Source organism: Oncorhynchus keta, chromosome 26, assembly GCF_023373465.1.
Source record: "Oncorhynchus keta strain PuntledgeMale-10-30-2019 chromosome 26, Oket_V2, whole genome shotgun sequence".
Classification (NCBI taxonomy): Eukaryota; Metazoa; Chordata; class Actinopteri; order Salmoniformes; family Salmonidae; genus Oncorhynchus; species Oncorhynchus keta.
This window is the reverse complement of record NC_068446.1, coordinates 36,166,451-36,183,923: the sequence shown is the minus strand read 5'-3', so window position 1 is coordinate 36,183,923 and position 17,473 is coordinate 36,166,451.

The window sequence follows — 17,473 nt, the reverse complement described above, 5'->3', positions numbered from 1 at the left end:
GTTGAAAAAAAGTTTTAATGACTCCAACCTAAGTATGTAAACTTTTGACTTCAACTGTAGGTCCTGGATGTCAGGAAGCTTGGCTCCAGTGATGTATTGGGCCATACGCACTATCCTCTGTAGCACCTTACAGTAAGATGCCAAGCAGTTGCCATTCCAGGCAGTGAAGCAACCGGTAAGGATGCTCTCAATGGTGCTGCTGTAGAACTGGTTTGAGGATCTGGGGACCCATGCAAATCTTTTCAGTCTACTGAGGGGGAAAATGTGTTGTCGTGCCACCTTCATGACTAGGGTTGTTGTGTTTGGACCATGATAGTTCGTTGGTTATGTGGACACCAAGGAACTTAACTCTCCACCCGCACCATATATGAGGGTGAGGGAGAGGTTGTTGTCCTGGCACAACACTGCCAGGTCTCTGACTTCCTCCCTATAGGCTATTTCATCGTTGTCGATGATCAGGCCTACCACTGATGTGTCGTCAGCAAACTTAATGATGGTGTTGGAGTCGTGTTTGACCAAGGAGTCGTGTGTGAACAGGGAATATAGGAGGGGACTAAGTGCACACCCCTGGGGAGCCCCAGTGTTAAGGATACGCGTGGCAGACGTGTTGTTGCCTACTTTTACCACCTGGGGGCAGCCCGTCAAAGTCCAGGATCCAGTTGCAGAGGCAGATAAAGGTGTATCTTCAAACTGGGGGCTTGGTGTGTAAATTAATCTTTGAGATGTTTTAATGAATTTTATTTGTGATTTTAAAAGTTCATCTGACTCTGGGGAAGTAGATAAAGGGCTTCATTGCCAAAATCCCTTCAAGAATCACACTTCAGAATAGGAGTTTTGTGAGGCCCAGACTGCAAAAAGTAGGAATGCAGTGGTTTATCCACTTCCTGAGTGTATGCACATTTTATAATACCATTTTATAGAAATATGAGGCGTATGTGTGTGTGTGCCTGTAGGTGCCACCACAAACAAAACTCTTCCGTAAAGAAATGCAGAAAGATGAAATCATTACCTGTGGTGCATACAGTTTAGCCACCAATTAAAGTAAGACATCTAGGATGATTTGATGCCCAAGTCACTTTTGTATGAATTGAGCATTCTATTCTTCAGTGGGACTTGGTCCCAGGCAGAATTTGCATTGCAATTACCGGCTTAGTGGTTACATGCCTCAGTGGTTAAGCAGAGCTAGCAATTTGCATGTCCTCGTTACTGTCAATGGAAAATAGTGCTTGTCAATCTGCTGCCAGTACTGTATATCTGCTGCTACTGATGTAGAAACGCCTCAGACACTTTTTTTCCAACTGCAATTCAGGAGCGTAACCTACAGGATATGAAATAATTTGGATAAATTACAAACCAGGATAATACTTTACATAGATAATGACTATATTATTATGTTCTGAAATATCACATTTCTGTGAGTGTGTATTCAACATCTGTGTGTTTACTGGGGTGACATTCCTGGTCCTGTCCAATGCTTTATCACACACTACAACTCATTTCTCTTTCACACTGAATAAAGTGTGCATTGCTCAGGTTAACCTTAGTATAGATGTGGAAAATACTAACTCGGCACTGGAGATCTCCACGTTTGTGCAAATCGATAGGAAGAGTAAAATGTCGGCCATTATTTATGAAAAAGCATGAGGTGACACACAGCCAACAATTTTTGGAGAGGTGCCATTCAGGTGAGAGACACACGCGCACACACTTTTCATTTTCATGGTAATAAAGAATAGCAATATTCAAATATGTCACCTAGGCCTGAATGTCTCACAATTTCATGCAATCTCAGGGTGATATTTCGAAAGCATTCTGAAGTAATAGAAAAACTCATTTAATGCATCCTATCCTCGCTGGTTCTCTGCAGCAAGCTCTATCTCTGGTTGTGAAAGCAGCCAGGCGTTAGATTTTTTTAGTTCTGCCTTAGTCACTGATATTCCCTATATTATTCTACTGGATTGTCACTAAACATGCTCTGGTTCGTATAACAGAGGCTGGAAGAATCAAGACTTCAATAAGTAAGGAAGGGATGTGGGGAAAGTGAGGCAATTTCTGATTTCAGTGGTTTCTATATTCATAGCCACTCAAGCTTGGCATGGGCTCAATTGGTGTGTACAGAATATACATAATTTAACATTTTACATTTTAGAGCTGTTTGATTGTTTACCTGTATGGTAGGAATGTTAATGGTAGTTGTGATGATTCCTTGAAATTAAAGCTGATGCATTCAATTTTGTCCAACTTTGACATATGTGCATGTTTCAGATTCACACAACTAGGATTGCTTGCTAAAACATATTTTCGCTTTAAAACAGATTTTCCCTGTCAACATTGCTTGAATAGGCTGCTATTTTCTTTAGACTGGATCCTGTCATAAAAGCCATTATAAAACTGTACTTACAGCTATAGTTAAAGTATTCTGTTACATACAGATGCAGGATCTTAATTTGAGCCTGTTTGCTACAGCAGGAAAATAATCCTGCGGCAACAGGAAATGTGAATTATTATAATGTGGATTATAATTCATGGACATTTTGTATTGGTTGATAGATTAGTCATAATGGAAAATAAAGTCTGAAATTACAAATATTAGAAGCCTTTCCAGAAATGTTGAATAGACTACACATTTCAAATGTCCTGCAGAAACGTATCCTGTAACAGAATGATGAAATTAAGATCCTACATTTGTATAGCTGACAACCAAAACATTAACAGTCATTGCTGCATTCAATGTTAAATTGTTTGACTATCATATTATGTGTGACCATGAGCCTGCTTTGGAGCTGGGTTCCCCAACTGGAACCCCCAGTTAAAGACTGTAAGAACACCAGCAAATCAGCTCCAAGTAAATGTGAAAATCTGTTCCAAAGTATTCCCCCGCAAAGTTGTCCTCAGCAAAAAAAGAAACGTCCTCTCACTGTCAACTGCGCTGATTTTCAGCAAACTTAACATGTGTAAATATTTGTATGAACATAACAAGATTCAACAACTGAGACATAAACTGAACAAGTTTCACTGACATGTGACTAACAGAAATGGAATAATGTGTCCCTGAACAAAGGAGGGTCAAAATCAAAAGTAACAGTCAGTATCTGGTGTGGCCACCTGCTGCATTAAATACTGCAGTACATCTCCTCCTCATGTACTCCACCAGAGTTGCCAGTTCTTGCTGTGAGATGTTACTCCACTCTTCCACCAAGGCACCTGCAAGGTTCCGGACATTTCTGGGGGAAATGGCCCAAGCCCTCACCCTCATATCCAACAGGTCCCAGGCGTGCTCAATGGGATTGAGATCCGGGCTCTTCGCTGGCTATGGCAGAACATTGACATTCCTGTCTTGCAGGAAATCACGGACAGAACGAGCAATATGGCTGGTGTCATTGTCATGCTGGAGGGTCATGTCAGGATGAGCCTGCAGGAAGGGTACCACATGAGGGAGGACGATGTCTTTCCTGTAAAGCACAGCATTGAGATTGCCTGCAATAACAGCAAGCTCAGTCCAATGATTCTGTGACACACTGCCCCAGACCATGACGGACCCTCCACCTCCAAATCGATCCCGCTCCAGAGTACAGGCCTCGGTGTAACGCTCATTCCTTCGACGATAAATGAGAATCCGACCATCACCCCTGGTGAGACAAAACTGTGGCTCGTCAGTGAAGAGCACTTTTTGCCAGTCCTGCCTGGTCCAGCTACGGTGGATTTGTGCCCATAGGCAACGTCATTGCCGGTGATGTATAGTGAGGACTAGCCTTACAACAGGCCTACATGCCCTCAGTCCAGCCTCTCTCAGGTGGACAGTCTGATCACTGTTGAAGGGATTGTGCGTTCCTGGTGTAACTCCTACAGTTGTTGTTGCCATCCTGTACCTGTCCCGCAGCTGTGATGTTCAGATGTACCAATCCTGTGCAGGTGTTTTTACAAGTGGTCTGCCACTGTGAGGACAATCAGCTGTCTGTCCTGTCTTCCTGTAGTGCTCTCTTAGGCGTCTCACAGTACAGACATTGCAATTCATTGCCCTGGCCACATCTGCAGTCCTCATGCCTCCATGCAGCATGCCTAAGGCACGTTCAAGCAGATTAGCAGGGACCCTGGGCATCTTTCTTTTGGGTTTTTTCAGAGTCGGTAGAAAGCCCTCTTTAGAGTCCCAAGTTTTCATAACTGTGACCTTAATTGCCTACCGTCTGTAAACTGTTAGTGTCTATGACCGTTCCACAGGTGCATGTTCATTAATTGTTTATGGGAAACAGTATGTAAACCCTTTACAATGGAGATCTGTGAAGTTATTTGTATTTTTTTAACGAATTATCTTTTGAAAGACAGTGTCCTGAAAGGGACTTATTTTTTTGCTGAGATATATATATATATATATATATACACTGCTCAAGAAAATAAAGGGAACACTTAAACAACACAATGTAACTCCAAGTCAATCACACTTCTGTGAAATCAAACTGTCCACTTTGGAAGCAACACTGATTGACAATACATTTCACATGCTGTTGTGCAAATGGTAGTGCAGCTCATCCAGGATTTGTGTGTCTGTCAGCGTAGTGTCTAGAGCATGGAGGCGCTACCAGGAGACAGGCCAGTACCTCAGGAGACGTGGAGGAGGCCGAAGGAGGGCAACAACCCAGCAGCAGGACCGCTACCTCCACCTTTGCGCAAGGAGGAGCACTGCCAGAGTCCTGCAAATGACCTCCTGCAGGCCACAAATGTGCATGTGTCTGCTCAAACGGTCAGTAACAGACTCCATGAGGGTGGTATGAGGGCCCGACGTCCACAGGTGGGGGTTGTGCTTACAGCCCAACACCGTGCAGGATGTTTGGCATTTGCCAGAGAACACCAAGATTGGCAAATTCGCCACTGGCGCCCTGTGCTCTTCACAGATGAGAGCAGGTTCACACTGAGCACATGTGACAGTCTGGAGACGCCATGGAGAACGTTCTGCTGCCTGCAACATCCTCCAGCATGACCGGTTTGGCAGTGGGTCAGTCACGGTGTGTGGTGGCATTTCTTTGAGGGGCCACACAGCCCCCCATGTGCTCGCCAGAGGTAGCCTGACTGCCATTAGGTACCGAGATGAGATCCTCAGACCCCCTGTGAGACCATATGCTGGTGTGGTTGGCCCTGGGTTCCCCCTAATGCAAGACAATGCACATCTGGGACATCATGTCCAGGAGTTGGCGAATGCTTTAGTCCAGGTCTGGGAGGAGAACCCTCAGGAGACCATCCGCCACCTCATCAGGAGCATGCCCATGCGTTGTAGGGAGGTCATACAGGCACGTGGAGGCCGCACACACTACTGAGCCTCATTTTGACTTGTTTTAAGGACATTACACCAAAGTTGGATCAGCCTGTAGTGTGGTTTTCCACTTTAATTTTGAGTGTGACTCCAAATCCAGACCTCCATGGGTTGATACATTTCCATTGATCTTGGATGTGTTATTTTAGTGTTCCCCTTATTTTTTTGAGCAGTGTGTGTGTGTGTGTGTGTATATGTATATATATATATATATATATATATATATATATATATATATATATATCAGTACTCTGCATTTTTGTAAAGGTTAGGTTACTCTGTCCAACACTCAACGGGGTTTGTGTGCTATGTGTGTGGGTTTATGTGAGTGTCAGTGTCGTTAGTGTGTGTATATATCTATATATGTATATGTGTACAGTCCTATGAGCGTGCTGAGAGTCGGTGCAAGTACCCTTAAGGTACATGGAGCTCTAAACGAAAGCCAAGCATGAATAAACAAAGCCTCCTACATCCTAACGCACCACTTTATGATCAAGTCCAATCACGTGGGGTTCCATGCACCAATGAGTCGACTCGAAACAACACCTTTAGTTTCCTCGCTGCATTACTGCAGTGTATTATGGGAATGTTTTCTGCCTCTCCCAGAGACAAAACATAAGCTTGTAAGAATCACTCAGAAAGCATGACAATAATTTCTCCCCTCATTGCCTTCTCTTTGTTTCAGATTATCTTCACGTTCTGTGCTTTACATATGCAACTTGATATTTTTTTGGTCTGCAAAAAAGTCTAATTCATTGCAATGTGATTATTGGTTTCATTATTACCACTTAGCGGTTAGCTGTGTGCAGGGTGTACAGTGACATATGGCACAAACGCATAAATGAATACAAATCTGCATATACGTATTAATGTATGAGCATATTTACATAAGTATATGATGCCTCATTTAGCAGCATGTGGGGAACAGATGAAGTGATGCAGTAGATTAATCCTGAAGTCCCTCCCCGAAGTATCACAGTAGAAAAAGATTGAGTGGATTGTGCAGTGGCCGCTTCCATTTATCAAGGATCTTGTTACTAATGAACAGAACAAGGGTATTGAACAAATGCTTGAAAAGTAATTTAGAAAGTTAATTTCAGTTCCAATTTAGCTGCAGACACAAAGCTATTAGTTTCCTGTTAAAGGAGAATCAAGGATTCATTGCTGGGGTTTTTTTCTCTCTCGCTCCAAAGGAAGGACAAAGTTACATTAAGTTTGATGTGCTTAGTTCCTTGCACGGCATTGACACTTCAATTAACTGGCTGAAAGACGCAGAGGAGGCTATTCAAATGTCACTCTTTCTTCAGTGAATATTACATGTCAATTTAGACTGCGTCTTGCTAATGTTGTTACTATTGCATTGGTCACAAGGCTGTAGTGCATTGGACGTAATTATTGTTCTTTGTGGTGTGTAGCCTCTGAAAAAAGGTTAGTGAGGCGATGTCATATGTAAATTAGTTCCACTTCTGAGCATCATCTTTTTTTTAAGGGCTTTTATGTAACTGAGTTACAAATATAATAACTTCACCATATGAAAATACTTGACGGACCTAATGTACAATAAGGCTTTCCAGAGTCAATAATAAAGCTCACAGTACTTTTTAGTCTTGTTGAGTCTTGTTGAGCATAAACTTTCCTTTTCTCATTTACATTCTGAAGTATGATTACATAAAACACAATTGTGCCTTTACAGTATGAAACTATACACGATGGAGTAGGTTGACTCTGTTCAGTGATTCAGGCTAAAACGAGCATTCCCCTTGAGGCAATAGTGCTTGAATGAACCAGGGCACATATCCAAAAGGAACGCTGCTGGGACATGCACTTGTAAAATAAAAACATGATCTGAATATATAGAATGGAAAACCTTATGCATATTTTCCTATATACAGTAAATGCATGGCTTGAAAGAGTTGCTAGCACACAGTACAATCCCATTTCATCAATTTGTGAAAGTTTCGAACAATTAATCACTCCTCCACACAAGTATAACACAGGGGTGCTTAAAGAAAGAACAAAGTCTAAAGCCGGTGAACTGAGAGCTCGTGTGTGTGGGTGTGTCGGCATGTGTGTGTCGGCATGTGTAGGTTTGTGTGTAGATTTACTAGAGGTTTGTGTGTAGATTTAGATGTTTGTATATGTTTGCACACATTTCCAGAACTGATTAAGAAATCTCAGCCATACCATTTTGAAACCTGTAGTCATTCTCCCTTAAAACAATGGTCTAACAGGCCAGCTATCAGCTGCCAAGTGTCATTACAGAGTTGTCATTGTGCTGTCAGTAAAACTGTCAGAATGAGGCTGGCTTTGGCTTGGACGACAGAAAGCACTACATTTTTTTGTTCGGTTTTTATCAGGCTCAAAAACATGGTGGGAACCAATCCAACGAGCCGCTTGGCTCAAAGATTACAGTGAAGAAAAATCAATCATCTTTACAGATAAGGGAACTAATCAAATGGAAAAAGAAAAAAAGAAAAGATTTCATAGTGTGAGCAAAGCGCTTGATTAAAGAGAACTGGATTTGGGTGATTTAAATCAGTTCTTCATTGCTTTTATGTGGCTAATTCTTCTGCAGTATATTGTTCGTGGCAAAGGAAAGCTTCTTATCATGTTTGTCCTCACTCTGGGGATATCTTGTTTAGCTTTTTGATTCAACCAATGGGGAGATACGAATCACTGCAGTGTTCATAGACTATTGGATTGATTATGTTATTTGTTTGGATTATTTGATGGAAGGATGTTTTACCTTTTTACGGTTCTAGTTGGAACACATCTACACATTGGCTTTCTTTAAAAACCTGTTTCGACTCTAGGGGCAGTATTTTCATTTTTGGAAAAAGAAAGTTTCCATTTTAAATGGGATTTTTGTCAGGACAACATGCTAGAATATGGATATAATTGACAGCTTTGGATAGAAAACACTCTAACGTTTCGAAAACTGTAAAAATATTGTCTGTGAGTATAACAGAACTGATGTTGCAGGCGAAAGCCTGAGAAAAATCCAATCCGGAAGTGCCCCATATTTTGAAAGTGTTGCATTCCAATGAGTCCCTATTGAGCTGTGAATGTGCTATCAACCAGCTTGCGCTTGCTACGTATTCCCCAAGGTGTCTACAGCATTGTGACATAGTTTTACGCATTTATGTTGAAGAATAGCCGTAGGCGGCTACATTGCGTAAGTGGTCACCTGATGGCTCCCAGGATGACTCTCCCGTAAAATTACTACAATCAGTCCTACTGAAAAACAAATTGTCCCGACGGATATATTATCGAATAGATATTTGAAAAACACCTTGAGGATTGATTATAAACAACGTTTGCCATGTTTCTGTCGATATTATGGAGCTAATTTTGAATATTTTTCGTGACTGCAATTTCCGGGCGATTTCTCAGCCAAACGTGAAGAACAAATGGAGCTATTTCGCCTACAAAAATAATCTTTGGGAAAAAATGAACTTTGGCTATCTACCTGGGAGTCTCGTGAGTAAAAACATCTGAAGTTCATCAAAGGTAAACTAATTAATTTGATTGCTTTTCTGATTTGTGACAAGGTTGCCTGCTGCTAGCAAGGCATAATGCTAACCTAGGCTATCGATAAACGCACACAAATGCTTGTCTAACTTTGGCTGTAAAACATTTTGAAAAGTTGACAGGGTGATTAACAGGGTGATTAACAAAAGGCTACGCTGTGTCTCAATATATTTCATTTGTGATTTTCATGAATAGGAATATTTTCTAGGGATATTTATGTCCGTTGCGTTATGCTAATTAGTGTCAGGCGATGATTACGCTCCCGCATGCGGGATGGGGAGTCAGTAGAGTTAAGTGATAGAAATGGCTAATAGTCGCTATAAAAGGCACAGTAGGACATCTCTGGTGAATTAACAAGTTTCTACGTAGACTGCCTTGTAATCTAATGGAAACATTCAAAATTACCAGATGGCAGTTCTTACACCTACTGTTGAAAATGGCGCCAACAAACAGGGCAGCCGTGTATGTAGCTCCTAGGCAACTTTGCAGTATGTGTTATTTCTTACATTATCAGCCCAGAAAATGTTTGTTATTACATACAGCTGGGAATAACTTTTGGATATCAGAGAGGCGGTAACTCACCAGCATTACCAGCATTATGACCAAGAATACGATGTCACCAGCATTACGACCAGGAATACGACTTTTAATCCTTTGTTCGTACCCCCCAGGGCAATTAAATTGATTCCAGAGGCTGATCCAAAATTTCAGTTCCAATTTAGCTGTAGACACAGCACTATTAGTTTCCTGTTAAAGGAGAATCAAGGATTCCTTGCTGTTTTTTTACTCTCTCGCTCCAAAGGAAGGACAACGTTACATTATTAAGTTTGATGTGCTTAGTTCCTTGCACGGCATTGACACTTCAATTAACTGGCTGAAAGACGTAGAGGAGGCTATTCATTAACAGGATTACGACCGGGAATACGACTTTCACGAAATTTGAATCTTTGTTTGTACCCCCAGTCTCTGGATAATACAGTTGACGAGCTCAGTGCGAGGATTTCCTTCCAGAGAGACATCAGGGATTGTAACATAATCTGTTTCACGGAAATATGTCTCTCTCGGGATATACTGTCCATACAGCCAGTTGGGTTCTCAGTTCATCATGCAAACAGGAATAAATTTAATAAATAACACAGTGCCACCGATGTGGCCCGCTACCAAGGACTGTGGGCTCTCCTTCTCCAAGGCCGACGTAAGACATTTAAGAGTGTTAACCCTCGCAAGGCTGCCGGGCCAGACGGCATCCCTAGCCAGTCTCCCTCCTGCCCAGAGCTGCCGGAGTCTCCCTCCTGCCCAGAGCTGCCGGAGTCTCCCTCCTGCCCAGAGCTGCCGGAGTCACCCTCCTGCCCAGAGCTGCCGGAGTCACCCTCCTGCCCAGAGCTGCCGGAGTCACCCTCCTGCCCAGAGCTGCCGGAGTCTCCCTCCTGCCCAGAGCTGCCGGAGTCTCCCTCCTGCCCAGAGCTGCCGGAGCCTCCCTCCTGCCCAGAGCTGCCGGAGCCGCCCGCCTGCCCTGAGCTGCCGGAGCCGCCCGCCTGCCCTGAGCTGCCGGAGCCGCCCGCCTGCCCTGAGCTGTCAATCGTTGTCCCTGATTGAGAACCATACTTAGGTAGCCTGGTTTCACTTTTGAGTTGTGGTTGATTGTTTCCTGTTGTAATGTTTGTTTCACATTTCAGGACGGTTTCGGTTTTCCGTTTGTATCATTCACTTTGTTATTTTGTATTCTTTAGTGTTCAGTTGAAACAACTAAAATGGACACTTACCACGCGGCACATTAGTCCGATATCTCTTACTCCTTGTCAGAAGAAGAGGACGAGCCTTACACATACAGATCACAAAGTCAGCTGATTTGAACTCCCTTCATACACAAATCCATTTGATTCATACACTGGCTTGAGGAATGAGTGAGAGCTTGGTTTGTTGTTTTGGAAAGCTTGTTGTTTTGGAAAGTTTAGAAAGTCGATTGAAAAGTTTCTTTGTAGCTAGCTACCTTTTTGAGTTTGGAGCCGCAACGCTATATAAAGAAAGGTGGGAAAAAAACTTTGGAGTACTTTAAATGATGGGCAGAAAGATCAATTCAACTCCATCTTTTCGTGTTAAAGCAGTCTTTACTGGTTCTAACAGCAGACCTATCTATCAGGTATGAAGGTAAGACCTAGATGCAGACCACATCGAATGAACAATAGTTAAATGATCCAATAGTGGCAGGCAATAGACAGGTCAATAACCAGAGGTGAGGCAACGGTTCCGAACGGCAGGCAGGCTCAGGGTAAGCAGAGGGGGCAAAGGTACAGGTCGGTAGGCAGGGTCAGGGACAGGCAGAGTGGTCAGGCAGGCGGGCGCAGGGTCCGGACAAGCAAGGGTCAAAACCAGGAGTGCAAGAAAAGAGAGACTGGGGAAAAAGCATGAGCTGAGAAAGAAAACGCTGGTTGACTTGACAAACAAAACGCACTGGCAACAGACAGCGAACACAGGTATAAATACACAGGGGATAATGGGGAAGATGAGCGACACCTGTAGGGGGGTGGAGACAATAACAAAGACAGGTGAAACAGATCAGGGTGTGACACTTTCAGCTTGCTGCCAGCTCTTAGCAAACTGTTGTTTGACCAAATGCAATCCTAAAGGAAAGAGCTTTTTGATATCAACAAATCATGAGAAGCATTGTTTTGGTTTGTTTGCCTGTCAATTAGGGTGTGCTGGGTGAATACGTGGTCTGTCGTACGGTAATTTGGTAAAAAGCCAATTTGACATTTGCTCAGTACATTGATTCACTGAGGAAATGTACAAGTCTGCTGCTATTGATAATGCAGAGAATTTCCCCAAGGTTGCTGTTGACACATATCCCACGGTAGTTATTGGGGTCAAATGTGTCTCCACTTTTATGGATTGGGGTGATCAGTCCTTGTTTCCAAATATTGGGGAAAATGCCAGAGCTGAGGATGATGTTAAACTGTTTAATTATAGCCAATTGTAATTTGTTGTTGGTATATTTTATAATTTCATTTAGGATACCATCAACCCCACAGGCCTTTTGGGGTTGGAGGGTTTGTCTTATGTCCTGTAGTTCCTTCAATGTAATTGGAGAATCCAGTGGGTTCTGATAGTCATCAAAAGTTGATTCTAAGATTTGTATTTGATCATGTATATGTTTTTGCTGTTTGTTCTTTGTTATAGAGCCCAAACGATTGGATAAGTGGTTTATCCATGCATCTCCCTTTTGGGTAGATAACTCTGCGTGTCATTGTTTAGAATATTCCAATCTTCCCAGAAGTGGCTAGATTCTATGGATTCTTCTATAACATTGTATTTCTGTATTGTTTTAGTGATTCACCATAGTGAAGGCCTAGGCTCAGGTTCTGAGTCTCTATGTTTTTGGTCAGATGGAATTCTCAATTTCTTTCTTAGGTTTTTGCATTCTTCATCAAGCCATTTGTCATTTGTTATTAATTTTATTAGGTTGGTTTTCTTGAATTGTTTTATTTGACGGGGATGCTGAGAGGTGAAATATGCTGTTTAGGTTTACTGCCATGTTTACACCTTCACTACCACAGTGAAACATTTTGTCCAGGAAATTGTCTCGAAGGGATTGAATTTGTTGTTGCCTAATTGTTTTTTTGGTAGATTTCCACACAACTTTTCTTCCATCTATAGAATTTCTTAACATTATTCAGTTCCTTTGTCTTTGATGCCTCATGATTGAGCATAGCTCTGTTTAAGTAGACTATGATTTTGCTGTGATCTGATGGGGGTGTCTCTCTCCCTCATGCTGTATATTTTTCTGTGTGTCTGTCTGTCTCTCTCTCTCTCTTTCAAGGAGCGGGACACTAATCCGGACACATAAGAAATCCCGCTATGCCCTCAGACAAAAAATCAAACAGTCTAAGTGTCAATACAGAACTAAAATTGAATCCTACAACACCGGTTCTGATGCTTTTCGGATGTGGCAGGGCTTGTAAACTATTACGGCTACAAAGGGAACCCTGGCCGCGAACTTCCCAGTTATGAGTCTACCAGACAGACTAAATGCCTTTTATACATGCTTCGAGGCAAGTAACACTGAAGCATGCATGAGAGCACCGGCTGTTCCGGACAAATGTGTTATCACGCTCTCCATATCAGATGTGAGTGAGACCTTTAAACAGGTCACCATTCACAAGGCCCCGGGGCCAGACAAATTACCAGGACGTGTCTCAAGGCATGCACAGACCAACTGGCAAGCGTCTTCACTGACATTTTGACCTCTCCCTGTCCAAGTCTGTAATACCTACATGTTTCAAGCAGACCACCATAGTCTCGCCCAAGAACGCCTAGGAAACCTGGCTAAATGACTACCGCCCCGTAGTGCTCACGTCTGCAGTCACCAACACCATCATCCTGGAAACCGTAGACCCACTCCCTTTTGCATACAACCCCAACAGATCCAGAGATGGCTAGGGCTTTGGCAGTCACAAAATTTTCTCAGCCGGTAATTTTCAAGCAAATAACTCTCGGTCTCACGGTAATTGACCGTTAATTAACATAAAAACATTTAGCATCTCCTGGCTTCCACACATGGCCTACAAGCCACTCACACTGACCTTGGAACATCTACCAGTCTAATAAATCCATGTAATATAGCCCACACCTTATTTTAGACATGTCTAAAGAAGCATGATATGAACAAAAATGTAATCTATTTCAGAAGAACAGAATAGCATACTCTGAGTTGTCTTGAACAGGCAGTTAACCCACTGTTCCCAGGCCGTCATTGAAAATAAGAATATGTTCTTAACTGACTTGCCTGGTTAAATAAAGGTAAAAATAAAAATAAAAAAATAAAAATCTGGCTGTGCCAAATGGCTGTGGGCTAGACTAGTTTATTTAGCAGACAAGATTTGCTTAGAATTCCGTGTCATTGTTTTATAGTATGAAGAATTCCATTGAACATAGCTGAATAAAATAGAATAGAATGTTTTGAGGGAGTGCGCAGATGCGGCTATTCTGTGTTGAGAAGTTTGCAGAAATGGTTATCCCTATTTGCTTAATTTAGAGTCATTAACTTCAGCTATTCTACAAACATTGGGCTATATGTTTTAATTTTTAATACATTGTAAAGCTGCATGATGGAACTCTAATGATAATTTGGAAAAGGTTGCTTGAAAGGCATGAGCTCTGCTTTGTTTTTTTGCACAGGCTATAGTCACTAAAACAGTCACTCATTCACAATTTGACAAGCACTTGATAATGCCTAGAATTTCACGGCGGCATCCCCTTTGTGTGGCAGTAATGCACCCTTAAAAAATCCATGCCTTTTGCTCCAGTTGCCATTGTGACCTTCTCCCGGAGGGCTGTGGGCGCCACCACATGATTGGGTGTTTCTCACAAGCTACAGGTGAAGATATTAGGGGCACATTAGTGGCACAACTGTGTGCATTCCTCATCCAAATCCGAGGTCCAAGATGAGTAGACCTAACGAACAGCAAAGCACTAGCTGATGTCAATCTAATATCACCCATAGTACAAAGGTTGACCTATTCTGTGTGCGAAAGAAATATTCCAAACATAGTCTGGGCCAGTTGTTTGATGCGATAGATCCCAAATTAATACAACCACTAGCATCGAAAAAACGTTTTTACGCAATTCGGCTGACGAAACAGATCAGAACATTCAGCTTAAAATGTTGATAAACTATTACGGTGTTTCTTCACATTATAAGTGCAGCAATGCACACATGGCAGTATGCTATAAGTACAAATGTTCCATTCGCAGAAAACACCATTTTAAAAAGTGAACTCAAATGCAATTATGGATACAATGCTTTTCTTATAAAGGTGCATTTTTATGGTGAAACCCCCCGGAAAAAACTTGAAACTCATGTATGTCACTTAGGCTCTATACACCCCTTGTAAAGCGGACTAATGCACTTAACTTTTTTTAATTATGTGGACACTTTAGTTCGGATTTTAAAAAAAACATATTAAAACATATGGCCTATGGGCTAGGCTACATGAGGTGTGGGACTATGATTCGAAAAAGTCACAAAATAGGCATTGTCTCTTATGCTGGGCATCATTCACAAGTGAAATATATGATTGCCAAGCGATACTCTAATATTGTCAGCCATCAGACTATTCTTGATTCAATCTCATCTTTACATATACTAAATAATATATGTGGGAAATTTGTTTTGATTTAGAATTGACCATTATCATGCACCTGTATCGGAAGGGGCAGGGAATTCTTATTTTCAATGATGGCCTAGGAACAGTGGGTTATTCAGGGGCAGAACGACAGATTTGTACCTTGTCAGCTCGGGGTTTTGAGCTTGCAACCTACCGGTTGCTAGCCCAACGCTCTAACCACTAGGCTACCCTGCCGCCCCAAGGGACAGGGAATGGAGGATGCTTTTCCATGTGGTTTATTTTCATACCATCCAGGTAGGCTATACACACACCTGTTGTAAATATAAGCAATGTGCTTAATATTAGAAAAGTAGAAGAATAAATATTGTAGGTCTAGCCAATAGAATGCTGATCCTCTTAGTAGAGGACATCACTCTGTTTTCTCGCACAATTGCATAGCCTATTGAAATGCTGCACAACATGAGCTCATGGGATCTCATGAAGTATTTGATTAGATTTTCGAAGACATTTGCATTGATGTCAGAGTGAGTAGCGGGACAATAGAGTGCTGAGTACCAGGCAATTAGCAAGTTTGGTAGGCTACTAATGACCATCAACGGCAGAGAGCTTGGAGAAGCCTAATTACCATGACTGAACAGTCACTTGGAATATGACTGCCTTCATGACTCGTAACCGCTGGTGTGGCGGTAATACGGTCACCGCAACAGCACTACAAATCAAAAAATGTATTCACATGTTATTTGGCACATGTGCCGAATTCACCTTACAGTGAAATGCTTACTTACAAGCCCTTAACCAACAATGCAGTTATTAAGAAAAAAGTGTTTAAAAAGTATTTAATAAAAACACTGAACTAAACAAATTAATAGAACAATTAGGAAATAGAAAAATAACAAATTAAACAGCAACAATAAAATAACAGTAACAAGGCTATCTATATACATAGTCATGTGCGGCGGCACAATCTCAACTGCACACAGCCCTTTCCCCCCTGCAAAAAAGGAACACCTCTGTGAGAATTATGTTCGTTGACTACAGCTCTATAGCATACTGCCCACAAAGCCCAACACTAACGACCCTTTGCAACTGGATCCTGGACTTCCTGACGGGCCGCCCCCAGGTGGTAAGGGTAGTCAACAACACATCAGCCATGCTGATCCTCAAAACGGGTCCCCCTCCTGTACTCCCATTTCACCCACGACTGCATGGCCAAGCTCAACTCCAACACCATCATTAAATTTGCTGACGAAACAACGGTGGTAGGCTTGATCACCGACAACGATCAGACAGCTTATAGGGAGGTCAGAGACGTGGCAGTGTAGTGACAGGACAACAACCTCTCCATCAACGTGACCAAGACAAAGGAGCTGATCGTAGACTACAGGAAAAGGAGGGCTGAACATGCCCCCCATTGTCAAAGACTCCAGCTACCCATGTCATAGACTGTTCTCTCTGCTACTGTACGGTATGCTGTCCCGGAGCTCCAAGTCTAGGTACAAATGTCACGACTTCCGCCGAAGTTGGCTCCCCTGCCTGTTCGGGCGGTGCTCGGCAGTCATTGTCACCGTCCTACTAGCCGCCACCGATCCCTTTTTCGTTTGTCTGTTTGTTTTGTCTTATTAGTTTCACCTGTGTTTCTGTTTGGTTTAATGAGCTTCCCTATATTTAGTAGGTAGACCCGCCCTTGTTTTGTGCGGGATTGTCTTTATGTTACGTGTGTGCATTTTAGGTAGTGGTGGATTGTCTTAATGTTACGTGTGTGCATTTTAGGTAGTGGTGGATTGTCTTAATGTTACGTGTGTGCATTTTAGGTAGTGGTGGATTGTCTTAATGTTACGTGTGTGCATTTTAGGTAGTGGTGGATTGTCTTTATGTTACGTGTGTGTATTTTAGGTAGTGGTGGATTGTCTTAATGTTACGTGTGTGCATTTTAGGTAGTGGTGGATTGTCTTTATGTTACGTGTGTGCATTTTAGGTAGTGGTGGATTTTCTTTTCTTTAACTTGGCACCCTGTGGTTTTTGGGATGTCTCGTTGTGTGTCCCGCGCCCTGCATTTGCTGTGCCTGAGTAAAGCACTTCACCTCAGTGGAACTCTCTCTGCGTCTGATTCCTGCACCCATCTAGTCCCACGTGACAAAAGGCTCCTTAAGAGCTTCTTCCCCCAAGCCATAAGACTGCGGACACTATTTGGCATGACAGGCCCCTGGGCACGTGCCCTTCGTGCTCGGTCGATAATTCGGCCATGTTTTAGATAGCTGGGTAGACTAACTTACCAAACTAAAACATTTTAGCTGCCATGGGCTAATTGAGTGACTGTTAGTGACTGACAACCTGAGACAAACTGCTGATGCACAGCGAAATTTCAAAATTGCACCTTGTGTTTTCTACTTTTCTAACACTCAACAGTAAGTTGAGACCCCAACTGAGATCCTTGCCTGCCACACTCAATTAGCTTTTTGACCCCTTGACGCAAACATATTGGTAATTATAATATCCCAACTAGAGACAGAGT